Source organism: Nicotiana tabacum, chromosome 18, assembly GCF_000715075.1.
Source record: "Nicotiana tabacum cultivar K326 chromosome 18, ASM71507v2, whole genome shotgun sequence".
Lineage (NCBI taxonomy): Eukaryota > Viridiplantae > Streptophyta > Magnoliopsida > Solanales > Solanaceae > Nicotiana > Nicotiana tabacum.
In genome coordinates, this window is record NC_134097.1 from 58,448,157 (window position 1) to 58,465,129 (window position 16,973).

A 16,973-nucleotide genomic window follows, 5' to 3' on the forward strand; every position below is an offset into this window, starting at 1 on the left:
GAAGGCCCTTAGCCTTAAAGGGTGTTATTTCGAACTTGTCGAAACACTGACCCGTCGTTGTTCGATCGAGGTCGAACTCTTTATCTTGGTGAAGCCCCTTGGCCTTAAAGGGTGTTATTTCGAACTTATCGAAACACTGACCCGTCGTCATTTGATAGAGGTCGAACTCTTTTTTTTTGGCGAAGGCCCTTGGCCTGAAAGGTTGTTATTTCGAACTTGTCAAAATATTATCCCGTCGTCTTTCGATCGAGGTCGAACTCTTCTTTTTGGCGAAGGCCCTTGGCCTTAAAGGCTGTTATTTCGAACTTGTCGAAACACTGACCCGTCGTCGTTCGATCGAGGTCGAACTCTTCTTTTAGGCGAAAGCCCTTGGCCTTAAAGGGTGTTATTTAGAACTTGTCGAAAAACTAACCCGTCGTCGTTCGATCGATGTCGAACTCTTCGTTTTGGCGAAGGCCCTTGGCCTTAAAGGGTGTTATTTTAAACTTGTCGAAATACTAACCCGTCGTCGTTCGATCGAGGTCAAACTCTTATTTTTGGCGAAGCCCCTTGGCCTTAAAGGTTGTTATTTCGAACTTGTCGAAATATTATTGAGGTCGAACTCTTCTTTTTCGCGAAGGCCCGTGGCCTTAAAGGGTGTTATTCCTAACTTATCGAAACACTGACCCATCGTCGTTCGATCGAGGTCGAACTCTTCTTTTTGGCGAAGGACCTTGGCCTTAAAGGGTGTTATTTCGAACTTGTCGAAATATTAACCGGTCGTCGTTCAATCAAGGTCGAACTCTTCTTTTTGGCGAAGGCCCTTGGCCTTAACGAGTGTTATTTCGAACTTGTCGAAATATTAACCCGTCGTCGTTCGATCGAGGTCAAAGTCTTCTTTTTGGCGAAGGCCATTGGCCTTAAAGGGTGTTATTTTGAACTTGTCGAAGTACTGACCCATCGTAGTTCGATTAAGGTCGAACTCTTCTTTTTGGCGAAGTCCCTAGGCCTTAAAGGGTGTTATTTCGAACTTGTCGAAGTACTGACCTATCGTAGTTCGATTAAGGTCGAAATCTTCTTTTTGGCGAAGGCCCTTGGCCTTAAAGAGTGTTATTTCAAACTTGTCGAAATATTAACCCGTCGTCGTTCGATCATGGTCGAACTCTTCTTTTTGGAGAAGGCCCTTGGCCTTAATGAGTGTTATTTCGAACTTGTCGAAATACTGACCCGTCGTCATTCGATCGAGGTCGAACTCTTCTTTTTGGCGAAGGCCCTTGGCCTTAAGGGGTGTTATTTCGAACTTGTTGAAAAATTGACCCGTCGTCATTCGATCGAGGTCGAACTATTCTTTTTGGCGAAGGCCCTTGGCCTTAAAGGGTGTTATTTCGAACTTGTCGAAATATTAACCTGTCGTCGTTCAATCAAGGTCGAACTCTTCTTTTTGGCGAAGGCCCTTGGCCTTAACGAGTGTTATTTCGAACTTGTCGAAATATTAACCCGTTGTCACACCTCCTTTTTCCGCCCCGCGAGGGTGCAAGGGAGTTTTCTCCAATTAAAGGACAGTCGAAACGGGATTTGTTTGTTTGTTTCAGAGTCGCCACCTGGGAATTTTATGGCGTCCCAAGTCACCAATTTTAATCCCTGAATCGAGGAGAATATGACTCTGTTTATTATTTTGCGAACCAGAAATCCGGATAAGGAATTCTGTTAACCCGGGAGAAGGTGTTAGGCATTCCCGAGTTCCGTGGTTCTAGCACGGTCGCTCAACTGTTATATTTGGCTTGATTATTTTGATTTGTTAAATACATTTTTATTGCATGATTTTATTGTTACTGCTTCTATTTAGATTGTTTATAATTAAAGACCCTTCTTCGAATCGAATCACGCGTACGTGTATTCGTTTTATATATTAATATTTTTTAACGTGAAAATCGTGTCACGCGTACGTATACACAATGATAATATAATAATTATTATTTATTTTTTTTTCGAAATTTTTTATTATATAAAAAAAAACTTAAGTTCGAAATTGTGCTAAAATAAAATTATGAACGTTCGTCGCTCTTGTATAATTAAATATTGAACCGCACATCTCGAGTTATATGAAATTAATATTGATATTCTCCGAAGAGCCCCCTTTTTATTAAATGTTCGTTCGAAGTTGCGCGAACGCATAATCCGAATTGCTTTTAGAAATATAATCAGGTTACGCGAACGCATCCCTAATCACGCAAAAGATTCTTAATAGTAGTATAGATTTTCCATAAATGTTTATTGTATCTATCTATTTTTAAATGTAAGAATCGTGGAGAATTACCGATTGGGGTGCCACCAAATTTTTTGACAAAGAATTCAAAATTTATTAGGCGTTGCTACAAGTCTTATTTTACGCGTATGAATTATATACCTCAAAACTATTCAAATTTTAAAGAATTAATGATATGAAAAAGAAACAAACAACATGTAACTAAAAATACTACCATTTTTATCGTAGATACAACATTAACATATCCAAAAATTGAATCGCATATAAAACTGGAAAAAGATTTAATTTGATAAACAAATTAATAGTTTCTGCAGAACTTTTATTGTTACATTTAATGCGAATTCTATTTCTACATATCCTTGACATAAAATGTTGCAATTCGTGCTTGTAAATCCCATATCCTTCTCATATACTTGTTTTTAGTCCAAAGTTATAATTGTTTGGTTAATTTTGCTTACGAAGATTGGGTTTGAGATAAATAAACCAATTCTTATATTCTGCCTATGCGAATATTTGCAAACACTAACTCTATATTTTGTAAAAAATCATTGACATTATTTCATATATTAAAAGAAATGAGTTGATCGCGTTCCTAAAATAACTAAGCCATTTGTTATTAAGAAAGAGAACTAATCTACCAATTGATTTAATACTATATTAACCAACTAAAACAAAACTAAAACTTAAACTAATAAAATTTAAATGAGTAGAAGACATCCTTATAATCAAACTTCATTTACTTGCCATGTTGAAGCTTTTCATGACATGAATTTTCAGATATGTACCTGATATTGGAAGCAAAAGAAAATGATGATGAGAATCAGCAGCAATAATAACAGTACAATAGCAACAACTGCCCAGCAACAGTAACAACCCAGTAACAGACCAGTGGAGTAGTAATCCCAAAAACAAAAGCTTTAAGCTTTAAATGAAACAACAACCATTAATACTAATTTATAACAAAGAAAGAAAGCAGTAGATTTTTTTTAGTTTTATTCTTATTTTGAAAACTTAAATATTTTTCGGAATTTTTCTCTCTTCTATTCTCTGTCCGTTTTTTTTCTCTCTGTCTGTATTCTTCTTTTTATTTGTGTTCAAGACTTCACATATATATAACACATCCCATAAACCTTTTAATCAATTAAATCAATACTTTTTCTCTACCCAATCCATTATCTTTCCACTCATCCCCATTACATTAAATAAACATATCACATCACCCCATTATATTTTGTCCCCCATGCTTTATTTAAAATAATGCAAGATTCCCCTTTAATTTAAATCTTGTCCCCCCTTTATATTAAATAATCATATCACAACCCACCCCATTTCATTTTGTCCCCCATGCTTCAAATAAACAATTTCAAAATGTACAATTCCTAAACTACCCCTTCCGACCTTACTGAAATTACCAAACTACCCCTGAACGTACTACAAATTTACCAAATTACCCATCAGCTATAACACATCATTTAATCAAACATAACCAAAATATAGACAATATGATCAATCTCTAACAATGTTCAAACAACAATATGAACATGGATGAACATCATAACAACAATATCACATGAACACGATTTTAACAACATTTCAACAACAAATCACATGAACACGAATTGAACAACAAAGAACAACTAAAATTTGATTGAACAATATTTTAGCAACAACAATCCTATTTTCGGATTTAACAACAACAACAAACAAAGTATGAACATTTCTAAATTCAATCATATTGAACTTAAAATCAACTCTAACAACATTACAACAAATAATTCTTATATTAAACTTAAAACAAGATTATGAGAACAATTCAAGCAATAATCATAAATGGTAAACAAGAAATCAAACTATACAAAATTCGGATTCAAGATCATCCAAACAAAGTATGAACATGAATGAATCTATTTTAAGACAACAAACATGACGGATTAAACGATTAAAACAATATATTCCTTTAATACAATTAAATTCTTTAAACAAATAACAAGATCGACGAAGAAACAATTATGAACTTAAACTCGAACTTAACAATATTAACAATTTCTAACAATACATAAACACATGAAACAAATTGAAGAAATAATTGATTAAATTTCAATTTGAATCTAACAAACATCAAATTAACAAATACTTACTTAAACAATAATACAAACATGAAATAAACATGAAAACAACTAATTAAACTTCCATTTTAAAATCTGAAAATTAATTTAACAATCAACATGAACATGAACAAAACCAAAAAATCAAATATCTAACCATAGACATGAATAAAACAAACATTAGCCGATTTTAGATTCGAAAAATATCAAAACAAAATATGGACAAAATAAAATTCAAAAATCTACTAACCGGAGATGAACCAATGACGCACTTTTATTGTAAGCAAATCTGTCCGAGCCTCGACCAAAGCTTGAACGAAGGACAACGAAGACGAAGAAAAAGTAGAAGCAGCCGCAGCTACTGCCGTGACGGGCAGCAGCACGACGTCGAGAAGCAGAAGCAACAGCGGAGGAAGGAGTAGCAGCGGCAGCGTCACTGTTGCGACGAGGCAGCAGCGGCGACGTCCCAGCAGTGGCAGAAACGGGCGGCATCAACTCGACGAAGGAAGCAAAAGCAGTAGCACGGCACAGTAGTAACGGGCATGACAACGATGGTCGTTTGGTGGTGGTTCGGGTGCTCGAGGAATGCAGCCATGGCTGCTAGAGAAGCAGTGGTCGTCCATGGATGACGCAGCTGGGTCGTTTGGTTTCTTGGACGGAGAAGATGGAAGTAGAAGGGTCATTTGGTCGTAGCAGAAGCAAAAGAAACGAAATGGAGGAGGAGTAGCCATGAACGTCGAGCTCAAGCTCGAGCTTGACGAAGAACGAAGGAGGAGGAGTAGGCATGAACGTTGGTGAAGCTGAAGGCGCAGCTGGGTCGTCCATGGTGAGGATGAAGGGCAGCCATGGGAGGTGGGGTTTGGAAGGTTTGGAGAAGAAGATGAAAAAAAATGAGAGGGGGGGGGGGGCGGATGAGTGTTTTGTGTTTTTAGGGTTTTTTGGTTTTTCTTTTATTTTTTTTTGTTTTGTTTTGTGTCTTTGAAATGCAAGATAGGGGTATTGGGTCTTTTGGGTTATGGACTGGGTTGACCCAGTTCGAAATGGACTGGGTCGTAGGGAAGATTGGGCCATTTTTTGGGCCTATGGCTTGAAATCGAAGACGAGGCCCAATTCCGACTTTCTTTATATTTTCGCTCTCTTTTCTTCTTTTATTTCTCTAAAACTAAATTATAAAAATACTTAAACTATTATTAAGAACTAAATTAAGTTATAAAAGTGCAAATTAACTCCAAATAACAATTAACACACAATTAAGTAATAATTAAGCATAAAATTGTATATTTGGGCATTAAATGCTAAAAATGCAAAAGATGCCTATTTTTGTAATTTTCATTTTTTGTAAACAAATTTAATTAGTAACAATTATAGAATTAAATCCTACATGCAAATGCGACATATTTTTGTAATTTTTTATTAATTTAACAAATAAACAAACACAGACAAATACAAATAATTATCCAAAATATCACAAAATCTCACAAAATTTCACACCAAGGAAAATCATTTTATTTTGAATTTTTGGGAGTAATTCTCATATAGGGCAAAAATCACGTGCTTACACCCGTCGTCGTTCGATCGTGGTCAAACTCTTCTTTTTGGCGAAGGCCATTGGCCTTAAAGGGTGCTATTTTGAACTTGTCGAAGTACTGACCCATCGTAGTTCGATTAAGGTCGAACTCTTCTTTTTGGCGAAGACCCTAGGCCTTAAAGGGTGTTATTTCGAACTTGTCGAAGTACTGACCCATCGTAGTTCAATTAAGGTCAAAATATTCTTTTTGGCGAAGGCACTTGGCCTTAAAGAGTGTTATTTATAACTTGTCGAAATATTAACCCGTCGTCGTTCGATCATGGTTGAACTCTTCTTTTGGAGAAGGCCCTTGGCCTTAATGAGTGTTATTTCGAACTTGTCGAAATACTGACCCGTCGCCTTTCGATCGAGGTCGAACTCTTCTTTTTGGCGAAGGCCCTTGGCCTTAAGGGGTGTCATTTCGAACTTGTTGAAAAACTGACCCGTCGTCATTCGATCGAGGTCGAACTTTTCTTTTTGGCGAAGGCCCATGGCCTTAAAGGGTGTTATTTCGAACTTGTCGAAAAGCTGACCCGTCATCGTTTGATCGAGGTCAAACTTTTCTTTTTGGCGAAGGCCCTTGGCCTTAAAGGGTGTTATTTCAAACTTGTCGAAATATTAACCCGTCATTGTTCGATCAAGGTCGAACTCTTCTTTTTGGCGAAATCCCTTGGCCTTAACGAGTGTTATTTCGAACTTGTCGAAATATTAACCCGTTGTCGTTCGATCGAGGTCGAACTCTTCATCTTGGCGAAGGCCCTTGGCCTTAAAAGGTGTTATTTTGAACTTGTCAAAATACTAACCCATCGTAGTTCGATTAAGGTCCAACTCTTCTTTTTGGCGAAGGCCCTTGGCCTTAAAGGGTGTTATTTCTAACTTGTCGAAATATTAACCCGTCGTCATTCGATCTAGGTCGAACTCTTCTTTTTGGCGAAGGCCTTTGGCCTTAAAGGGTGTTATTTTGAACTTGTCAAAATACTGACCCATCGTAGTTCGATTAAGGTCCAACTCTTCTTTTTGGCGAAGGCCCTTGACCTTAAAGGGTGTTATTTCTAACTTGTCAAAATATTAACCCGTCGTCATTCAATCAAGGTTGAACATTTCTTTTTGGCGAAGGCCTATGGCCTTAAAGGCTGTTATTTCGAACTTGTCAAATATTAACCCGTCGTCGTTCGATCGAGTTCGAACTATTCATCTTGGCGAAGGCCATTTTCCTTAAAGGGTGTTATTTTGAACTTGTCGAAGTACTGACCCATCGTAGTTCGATTAAGGTCGAACTCTTCTTTTTGGAGAAAGCCCTTGGCCTTAAAGGGTGTTATTTCCAACATGTCAAAATATTAACCCGTCGTCATTCAATCAAGGTCGAACTCTTCTTTTTGGCGAAGGCCCATGGACTTAAAAGGTGTTATTTCGAACTTGTCAAATATTAACCTGTCGACGTTTGATCATGGTCGAACTCTTCATTTTGGCGAAGGCCCTTGGCCTTATTGGGTGTTATTTCGAACTTGTCGAAGTACTGACCCATCGTATTTCGATTAAGGTCGAACTCTTCTTTTTGGGGAAAGCCCTTGGCCTTAAAGGGTGTTATTTCGAACATGTCAAAATATTAACCCGTCTTTATTCAATCAAGGTCGAACTCTTCTTTTTGGCGAAGGCCCATGGCCTTAAAGGGTGTTATTTCGAACTTGTCAAATATTAACCTATCGTCATTCAATCAAGGTCGAACTCTTCTTTTTGGCAAAGGCCCTTGGCCTCAATGGGTGTTATTTCGAACTTGTCGAAATACTGACCCATCGTCATTTGATCGAGGTCGAACTCTTCTTTTTAGCGAAGGCCCTTGGCCTTAAAGGGTGTTATTTCGAAATTTTCGAAAAACTGACCCGTTGTCGTTTGATCGAGGTTGAAATCTTCTTTTTGGTGAAGGCCCTTGGCCTTAAAGGGTGTTATTTCGAACTTGTCGAAAAGCTGACCCATCGTCGTTTGATCGAGGTCGAACTCTTCTTTTTGGCGAAGGCCCTTGGCCTTAATGGGTGTTATTAAAAACTTGTCGAAATACTGACCCGTCATCATTCGATCGAGGTCAAACTCTTCTTTTTGGCGAAGGCCCTTGGCCTTAAAGGGTGTTATTTGGAACTTGTCGAAAAACTAACCCGTCGTCGTTCGATCGAGGTCGATCTCTTCTTTTTGGCGAAGGCCCTTGGCCTTAAAGGGTGTTATTTCGAACTTGTCGAAAAGCTGACCCGTCGTCGTTTGATCGAGGTCGAACTCTTCTTTTTGGCGAAGGCCCTTGGCCTTAAAGGGTGTTATTTCAAACTTGTCGAAATATTAACCCGTCATCGTTCGATCAAGGTCGAACTCTTCTTTTTGGCGAAGGCCCTTGGCCTTAACGGGTGTTTTTTCGAACTTGTCGAAATATTAACCCGTCGTCGTTTGATCGAGGTCGAACTCTTCATCTTGGCGAAGGCCCTTGGCCTTAAAGAGTGTTATTTTGAACTTGTCGATACACTGACCCTTCGTCGTTCGATCGAGGTCGAACTCTTCTTTTTGGCGAAGGCCTTTGGCCTTAAAGGGTGTTATTTTGAACTTGTCAAAATATTAACTTGTTGTCGTTCGATCAAGGTCGAACTCTTCTTTTTGGCGATGGCCTTTGACCTTAAAGGGTGTTATTTTGAACTTGTCAAAATATTGACCCATCGTAGTTCGATTAAGGTCCAACTCTTCTTTTTGGCGAAGGCCCTTGGCCTTAACGAGTGTTATTTCTAACTTGTCAAAATATTAACCCGTCGTCATTCAATCAAAGTTGAACATTTCTTTTTGGCGAAGGCTCATGGCCTTAAAGGGTGTTATTTCGAACTTGTCAAATATTAACTCGTTGTCGATCGATCGAGGTCGAATTCTTCATCTTGGCGAAGGCCCTTGGCCTTAAAGGGTGTTATTTTGAACTTGTCGAAACACTGACCCTTCGTCGTTCGATCGAGGTCAAACTCTTCTTTTTGCCAAAGGCCTTTGGCCTTAAAGGGTGTTATTTCGAACTTGTCGAAATATTAACCCGTTGTCATTCGATAAAGGTCGAACTCTTCTTTTTGGCGAAGGCCGTTGGCCTTAAAGGGTGTTATTTTGAACTTGTCGAAGTACTGACCCATCATAGTTTGATTAAGGTCGAACTCTTCTTTTTGGCAAAGGCCCTTGGCCTTAAAGGGTGTTATTTCGAACTTGTCAAAATATTAACCCGTCGTTATTCAATCAAGGTCGAACTCTTATTTTTGGCGAAGGCCCATGGCCTTAAAGGATGTTATTTCAAACTTGTCAAGCGGATCTGAAGTATATAACTGAAAATGCGGAAATGAAAGTAAATTAATGACAAGTCTTAAGAAACTTACGTTTATTTGAACATCAAGAACATGCAGAACAAGGTGATTTTTACAAAGGGAGGGAAAACATAAGAAAGAAAATGGGCGATTTTCGGTCTGCCTAAATATTACAATTTGAGAGTCTTATATAGACCTCGAAGAAAAGATCGAATTCATCTCCATCGTTCATGCTGAATGGCCCGATATTACTTTTAGAAAAGTCATTTGTCCTTTGCTTTTCTGAAAGGCTGTCCCTTGCTTTTCTGAAAGGTCAAACGTTGCTTTCTTCTTTTTTGAAGGGGCAGAGGTCATTTTCTTCTTTTCTGAAGAGTGAGTGCCTTTGTCCTTTCTTTGAAGAGGTAATTGATCACCTGCTAGACTGGGCATAGGCTTGGGCTATACCGTATAGATCTTCCATATCTCCTTTTTTCCGCTTTCTGTAGAGGATGAACTTGAAACTGCTTCTAACATGGCATGTACTTGAGTTGGATCTGTTGACTCAATGTTGGCTAGCATACCGAGCAGTGTTTTCTTTAACTCTTTCTGAGAGTTGTTTGATTATGTTCTTAATTCTGTCCTAATTGGTCTGGATTTCTTGGTTTCTTTGATTTCAGGAATCCAACCTTTGATTTTAGGCGTTTTAACTAAATATTTGATTTTATCTATTTGTTCTATATCAAATGACCAATTAATAATAAATGATATTCTTTTTTGCAAAGTAATATTTGCATAATTTTATGTGGTCTGGAAGAGAGGAGATTTCGTTTTCAATTTGGAATCTCTCATAATGTATTTGAAAGCTTCGGGGCATCGTTTGCTCTATTCCTCCAAATACTTTCCACCAGTCGTAAAACCATCTGGGTAGAATTGATTTCTGGGCTTGTTCGCTATACTTGACAAACCAGGTGTGTGTTTTTGGACGTAGGTATAGAAAGTTAAACCAAGCGTCCATATAATCTTTAAAATTATAGGTTTGAGGTCTATATTGAACTGATAACACAATTGGAGTGTGTAGATGATCCATTCCCCATTCAAACGGGCTTAATACCTTATTGATGGTGAATTTCGAGATTCTGATACTAGTTGGGTCTCTCTCATCGTAAAGAGTATGCTCGAATGTAACCGACTTTGTATCTGTTAGGATTAATTCGTAGTACCTCCTTGTTTTCAGAGGTTCACTGGTTTCAACATAATTTCTGTCTGTGTAGCACGGTATGATAAGATCTGCAAGGTCATAATTTTCGTAGCCTTTGTCTAGGGCTAGAACCTTGACTGGTTCTTTTGCAATTAATTCAAATGTTTCCTTTTCTGAGGAAACAAGTCTCTTTTCTTCTGTTTTAACCGGTGTGTGTGGGTTAACTGCTTGGGCGAAGGACCCTGGGACCTTCATTGCATAGTCAGAAGTAGTTAGTACCTTTCATGTTTGGCTTGTTGAGGCTTTTGAGGAAACATGTTGAAATAGGCCATCTTTTTTTGGAATGGATCCGAGTATTGTCATGGTAGAGGGTTTGTTTATAGTGGGTACTCTCGGAGGGGTAATCATAAAAGGTGGTCTCACGGGTGGTAACAAGGGGAATTCTACAAGGGCAGAATACCTATTCTCTCTTTTGGGGGAGGCCCTGAACGAACCTTTCTGGTTTGGTCTCATTTTTTCTCTGTAGAAATTCTCTAATTAGAAAATCGTGTAGAGAGTTATTTTCACCTTTGAAATTCGATTCTAAAATCGAAGCTAGATAATAATGCCTGCCATCTGGCAAAATCTGTTTTGAAATAAGATTTTTAACATCCTTTTGCAAAATCTCTTTAGCTGATTTACAATCAACTCTTAATAAAAATTCTTTGTTTATTAAATCATCTTGAAATTTTGTAATACATAGTACTATAGACAAAATCTCTTTTTTGACTGTACTATAATTTTTCTGAGCCGGATTCCAGATACCAGAAGTGAAACGAACTAACTGTTTGAGAGACTCTAGAGAAATTCGTTGTTTAAGGATTCCACCGTACCCTTCTTCTGAAGCGTCGGTTTCTACTATCATAAATGCTTCAGGATTTGGAATTCCTAGACATGGGAGTTTTTGAACAATGGACTTGACCCTTTTGACTGTGTCAGTTTGTTCTAGACCCTAAGGGACTGGATTCTTCCTAAGGCATTTATAAAGGGGTTCACAGATCTTTCTGATGTTAGGAATAAAATTTGCTACATAGTTGAGACTACCTAAAAACCTTTGTAGTTGTGTTTTGTCTGTGATTTTATCGGGAAATTTGGACGTGAACTCAATGGCTTTACAGATTGGTTTGTAAGTACCTTGATAAAGGTCATGTCCTAAAAATGTAAAAGTAGTTTGGAACAACTTAATCTTTTTAGCACTGACTGCTAGGCCATTGTGTCTTACTATCTTAAAGAAAGTATTGAGATGTTTAAAGTGAGAATCTATATCTTCTGAAAATATTAATACATCGTCAATATAAACTATTGACATATTACTGTAAGGGTTGAATATATTATTCATAATATTCTGAAATTCAGATGGGGCATTCTTTAATCCGAAAGGCATTACATTCCATTCATATTGTCCAAATGGAACATTGAAAGCGGTTTTATATTTATCTTCTTCAGTAATTTGAATTTGCCAGAAACCTGATTTCATATCAAATTTATTGTAAATATTAGCTTTGTAAGTTCTTTTTAATAAATCTCTTTTATTAGGTATCAGATACCTAATCCATTGTAATACTTTATTTAACGGTTTATAATTAATAACTAATCTGGGAGCTCCTCTTTCCTTTTCTGCGTTATTGTTAACGTAGAAGGCTGCACAGCTCCAAGGTGACTTGGAAGGTCTAATAATCTTCTTTTGGAAAAGATCATTTATTTCCTTTTTACAGACTTCCATTAAATCATAATTAATTTGAATAGGTCTTGCCTTAGTAGGTATAGAATGTTCGTTAAATTCTTTAATATAAGGTAGGTTGACTATATGCCTTTTCCGTTCCCAAAAGGCAGTAGGCAAATCAGAACAAACTTCTAGTTCGAGTTTTTGTTGAAACTGTTTAATCTTATCTTCTACCTCGGGGTTTTATAAAGTTTGTTCTATTTTGTGAACTTTGATGTCATTACTTAAATAATTAACTTGCTGAGTTAACAAATTTATTTAAAAAATTGTTTGTGATTTAATATAATTACTTTCTTCTTTAGAGATGGGATTTAGATAAGGAAATCTTATTTCTTTGCCTAACACTGTGGTGAAAAGTGCACTTAAGTCGTCGTAATGTGGTTTTATTTGAGTCAGGAAAGGAATTTCTAGAATTATTTCTTCATTAATATCTCTTGTTACTACAAAGTCGTTAATAAAGCATATTCCATCGTTGCAGATATGTGTTTTCGATAATTTGTAATTTATTTTTAATAATTCTCATGTAGCAGAGTATAATTTTTGTGTACCTTTTTCTAAATATTTTATTTGTATTATTCCTTCCATTATGCAGTTTTTATCTGCACCTGAATCTAATAATGCTAACTTAGTAAGGGTCATATCATGAACCTTCAATGTTATAGGAAGATGATAGCTTTTAGCCTTTACTTTAGTAAGTTTAACTAAGGCAGCTGAACCTCCTTCGGATTCTTCGATAATAGAATCGGTGTCCTTTAATCGTGAAGGGCTATTATCTTCTTCTTCATCGTCTTCTTCTTTTGAGAAGAATTCTTTGTCAATAGCTTTCCCTTTATCTACTTGAGATAGTATTTTATCTGTAATACTTTCCATCTCAATTTTATTAAGTCGAAGCTTAATATCTTTTAGTTCTTCTTTTACTGATTTAAGTTCAGTTTGAAGATGTTGGATAGTAGTAGGCTCTTCTTTTTTTACAAAGAATCTATTCATTACCTTTTTCATATCAAAAGGTTCTATCTGTGGTCGATTTCCCTTTTGTTTAATGATAATGTTTTTTAACTCAGTTAAATATTTTCTTCTTAATTCATCATTATCTATGTGTTCGATGATGTCGAATAAGACTTCTTTGGAGTCTTCTGTGATTACTCTAAGAGAATTTTGACTACATACGCAAATTGCGCCAGTACAGTTAGAACTGTCTTCTACTGAGCTGTTGCTATCTGGGTCATATGCGACATTAATCAATTCATTATCGCTATCAGAATAGCTATCAGTGGATGAAGATGATGAACTGTTATCATTATCTTCTAGAATTGCGTAAAGTTTTTCTTTAGTCTTGTCGTCAAATTCAAGAGTATTTACTTTACTCTTTTTCTTTTTTTGTAAATTTGCACTCATTGGCTCTATGTCTCGTTTTTCCACAAGACCAGCATTTGTCACCATAATCCCTTTTAGATTTTCTTTTAAACCTTTTCTTTTTAGAAGTTTCTCCTTCATTCTTTTCTTTACGCCTGTGGCGTCCTTTAGGTTTATCTGAAGATCTATGTTTCTTTGACACTCTTTTTGATAGAGCGGCTATTGATTTGTAGCCGAAGTCTTGGCAAAAACTACCAAGCTCAGCTTTGGACTGTAGTCTATCCTTTTAAATAAGACTTTTAAGTTTTAGGTCTGTACATAAGTCTAAACCGGTAACATTGATAAAACTTATTAAGTCTCCATACGTAAGATTGTCATATGGAATTTGACCATTAAACCTATCTCTAATTTTAGTTCTTACCTTTTCGGCAAATAATCTGGGTAATCCACTAATAAATCTTTCGTTCCATAAAGGTTTATTGCAGTCTTCTCTGACCATTACCTTTTCTATGATAATATCTTTATACCACCTAAATTCTGTTAATTTTGGGCAGCTAAGATTATTTAGAAGTTCAAGACTTCTATCCTGAAATAATTTTGGTTCACCAATAAAGCATTAGCTATACAGTAGATTAAAGTTGCAGTAGCGTCTTCTATAGATTCTTGCTCTGCTATTTGAGTATTATTTTCAGTTTTTACAACAGTTATTACTGCTTTGGCATTCAGGATTTGATTCCTATTTTCTTCGGAAAGGTAATTATCCCACAAATTTTTTAATGTACCAGTAAAGCCCGATACTATTAAGGTTTCTGCGTGTTTATCTGACGCATTTTTCATTTTGTATGCTGTTACGGAAATTCCTATTTCGTGAAGCTTTTTGTAGATTTGGCTTTCAACTAAACCATCAATATTCCATTCGGAAATTCCAGTTCCATCGTGACTGGAGTGGGATAGATAGATATCTTCTTCGAACTGAACGTCTGGAAATGATGCTCTTTTGTAATAATTCTTTTTATTAGGGTGTCGAGGATCATTCATTAATCTACTTACTTCAGGAGTAGTGGTAGAGATAGTTTTTAGAGTGAGTGAAGGTTTTAATTTATTTATAGAATCTACAAGCTCTTTAGAAGCTCTTTCTATCATCTTTAGTTTAGTTTTCCTGTCAGGGATGGTTTCTTCCTTTAACAGAATTTCATATTTATTATTTAATGAAGTTAAATGTGTTTGCAGTTTATGGAGTTCAACGGTTTTATCTTTGCTAGTACTAGCTTGTTCTGTATTAGGCTTTGAGATACTTAGTTTTGTTTTAAGTTGTTTTTCTATTTTTTCTAGAAGTTCATTTGTAAAATCGAATTTTTCTCTTAATTGAGGGGATTTTTCTTTAGAAAATTCAGGGATTCTGATAGTAGGATATGTTTCAATTTTGGATGCTACCATCGTTCTAGTAGGGGTTGCTATCTTGTTGGTATCTTTTAGCTAATTAGATACAACATGTAAAAGGTTATTTGTGTAGTTATTTTGGACAATTATTTTGTTTAGATCTTTGTTTGTTGGTTCTTTGTCAAGGTAGGTACTTTCTCTTTTAAAAGGGGAAGCTGTGACTACCTCATTTTGAACGGGTATTATGATTTCATCTAATGGTGGAATGGTGGCCTCTATTATACCTTTATTTTTGGTATTCCATTTATTGATAATCATTTGTAAAGATTACTTTTGATTTGGAATTTGTCCTGTTAATTCGAACCATCTAAAGAATTCAATATCACATCTAAGTCTTTTTAAGTCCTTAATCCATTTATTTCTAAAAGTTCTTCTTTGGTCAAAAGAATAGGTATATACGTAACATTCTCTTTTAATGTTATTATCAGGGTGTTCCCACTGAGCATTTAGACTTTTCCAGTCTATTTTGAAATTATTTTCTTCTTTAAGGGTTCAGAGTCTATCAATTATTTCAGCGGATGGACTTTTATGAATGAAGGGAGCCTTTTGATAGATTACGTTAGGAACGGTTTTGTTAAAATCTACTCCTTTTATTTTTCTATCAAGTTCTTCGATTAACTCTTCGTCGCTTTTATCGCTTTTACAACTTTTACTATTTCCCTCAGGGGGTTTGAAAGAAGAAGGTCTGCTGAAGGACATTCTTCTACTGGAAGAGGCTTCGCTTAAAGAGTTAGATCTTAAAAATTTTAAGTCTACTGCTCCTGTAGGATGTTGAATAACTTGTTCGATATATGAACTTTCTGGTTCATATTTTGGTTGAGTTATGGCTTCAAAACGCCATTCATCTTTTGATAATATCTCATCCCATTGAATCATTCTAGGGACGAAGGTGTTGCTATGTTCTTGGTTTGCTTCCATGAGCATAGTAACTCCTTTACTACTTTCAATTTTAGCTTTTGGGGTTAAAGTAGTTTTCATGAGTCTGTAATATACTCTGTAAATTACAGCTATCTCTCTTGTATTAATTTTACTATTGATATTTTTTGTTTTAATATTAAGAGTTAAAGTATCTAAAATATTCTGGTCATTTATGTCAACCGAATAATTTGAATAACAACTAAAGTAAACTGGACCTTGGGCTAAGTTACTTTGTAAGACTCCTAATAATGAATCGTCAAAATTTAATAGTCTATCATCTCTTATAATAGACAGAGGGGAGTGTCTAAACCTAGTCTGTATAAAGGCTTGACAGCTATTTGAACAAGTCCTATATGGAGAAAATTGTATTTTTTCTTATACTGTTGTATATCATGTGCTGCTAATAACTTAATTGTTTCAATAGAGTTATTAATAGCAATTGTTGATTCACATAGTAAGGTGTATAAGGTATGTGAAAAGTGAGTAATATTTTAAGTAAGTGGGAATAATTCTCAATTTTACGGGTAATTAATTAATTATCGGGTAACGAAACACTACCTAGTTAATTAATAAGTGGTGATGAATTATTTAAAGTCTTAGATAAGATAAGCTTGCCAAAAACGTGACAGCCATTATATTAACTTAACTAAGTGACTAAGATTCAAATATGCTTAGGTGGCTACCTAAGGTTAGGTGGGAATTTAGCAAATCAAGACTTGTTATAAGTCTTATTTTCCATTGGAATAAAGACTTGTCTTTCATTTACACTAAGACTTGTACAAGAAAAGTCATAAACGTTCAATACCAAGTATGAATCCTATATACCATTTCCTAGCTTCAAATTGCTTCAAAAGCCAGAAACTTAGTTCGATCAAATGCTTTATAAACCAGAAGCTTGATTCGTTCCAAATAATTCAATGAACTGGAGCTTGGTTCGTTCAAGGCTTCAGAAACAGAAGAAAAAATTCAATCCAATTTTTGGGGTTCTAAATTCAATCCACGAAGGTTTCCAACAAAAATTGTTAAAATCGTAGCAACACAAAATTTTGCGGCTCCAAAAGTGTAAGGTGAAATCTTCAAGAATATTATACGGAGTTT

General features: G+C 35.9%; 1 long non-coding RNA gene across 1 annotated transcript; it reads right to left on the reverse strand.

Moving 5' to 3' along the window:
* Window positions 1–2,878: 2,878 nt before the first annotated feature.
* Window positions 2,879–5,208, reverse strand: LOC142172395 (uncharacterized). Its single transcript, XR_012701741.1, has 2 exons — window positions 4,601–5,208; window positions 2,879–3,030 (listed from the first exon to the last, which is right to left on the reverse strand). It is a non-coding gene; the product is annotated as an uncharacterized LOC142172395 (long non-coding RNA).
* Between the last annotated feature and the right edge of the window lie 11,765 nt (window positions 5,209–16,973).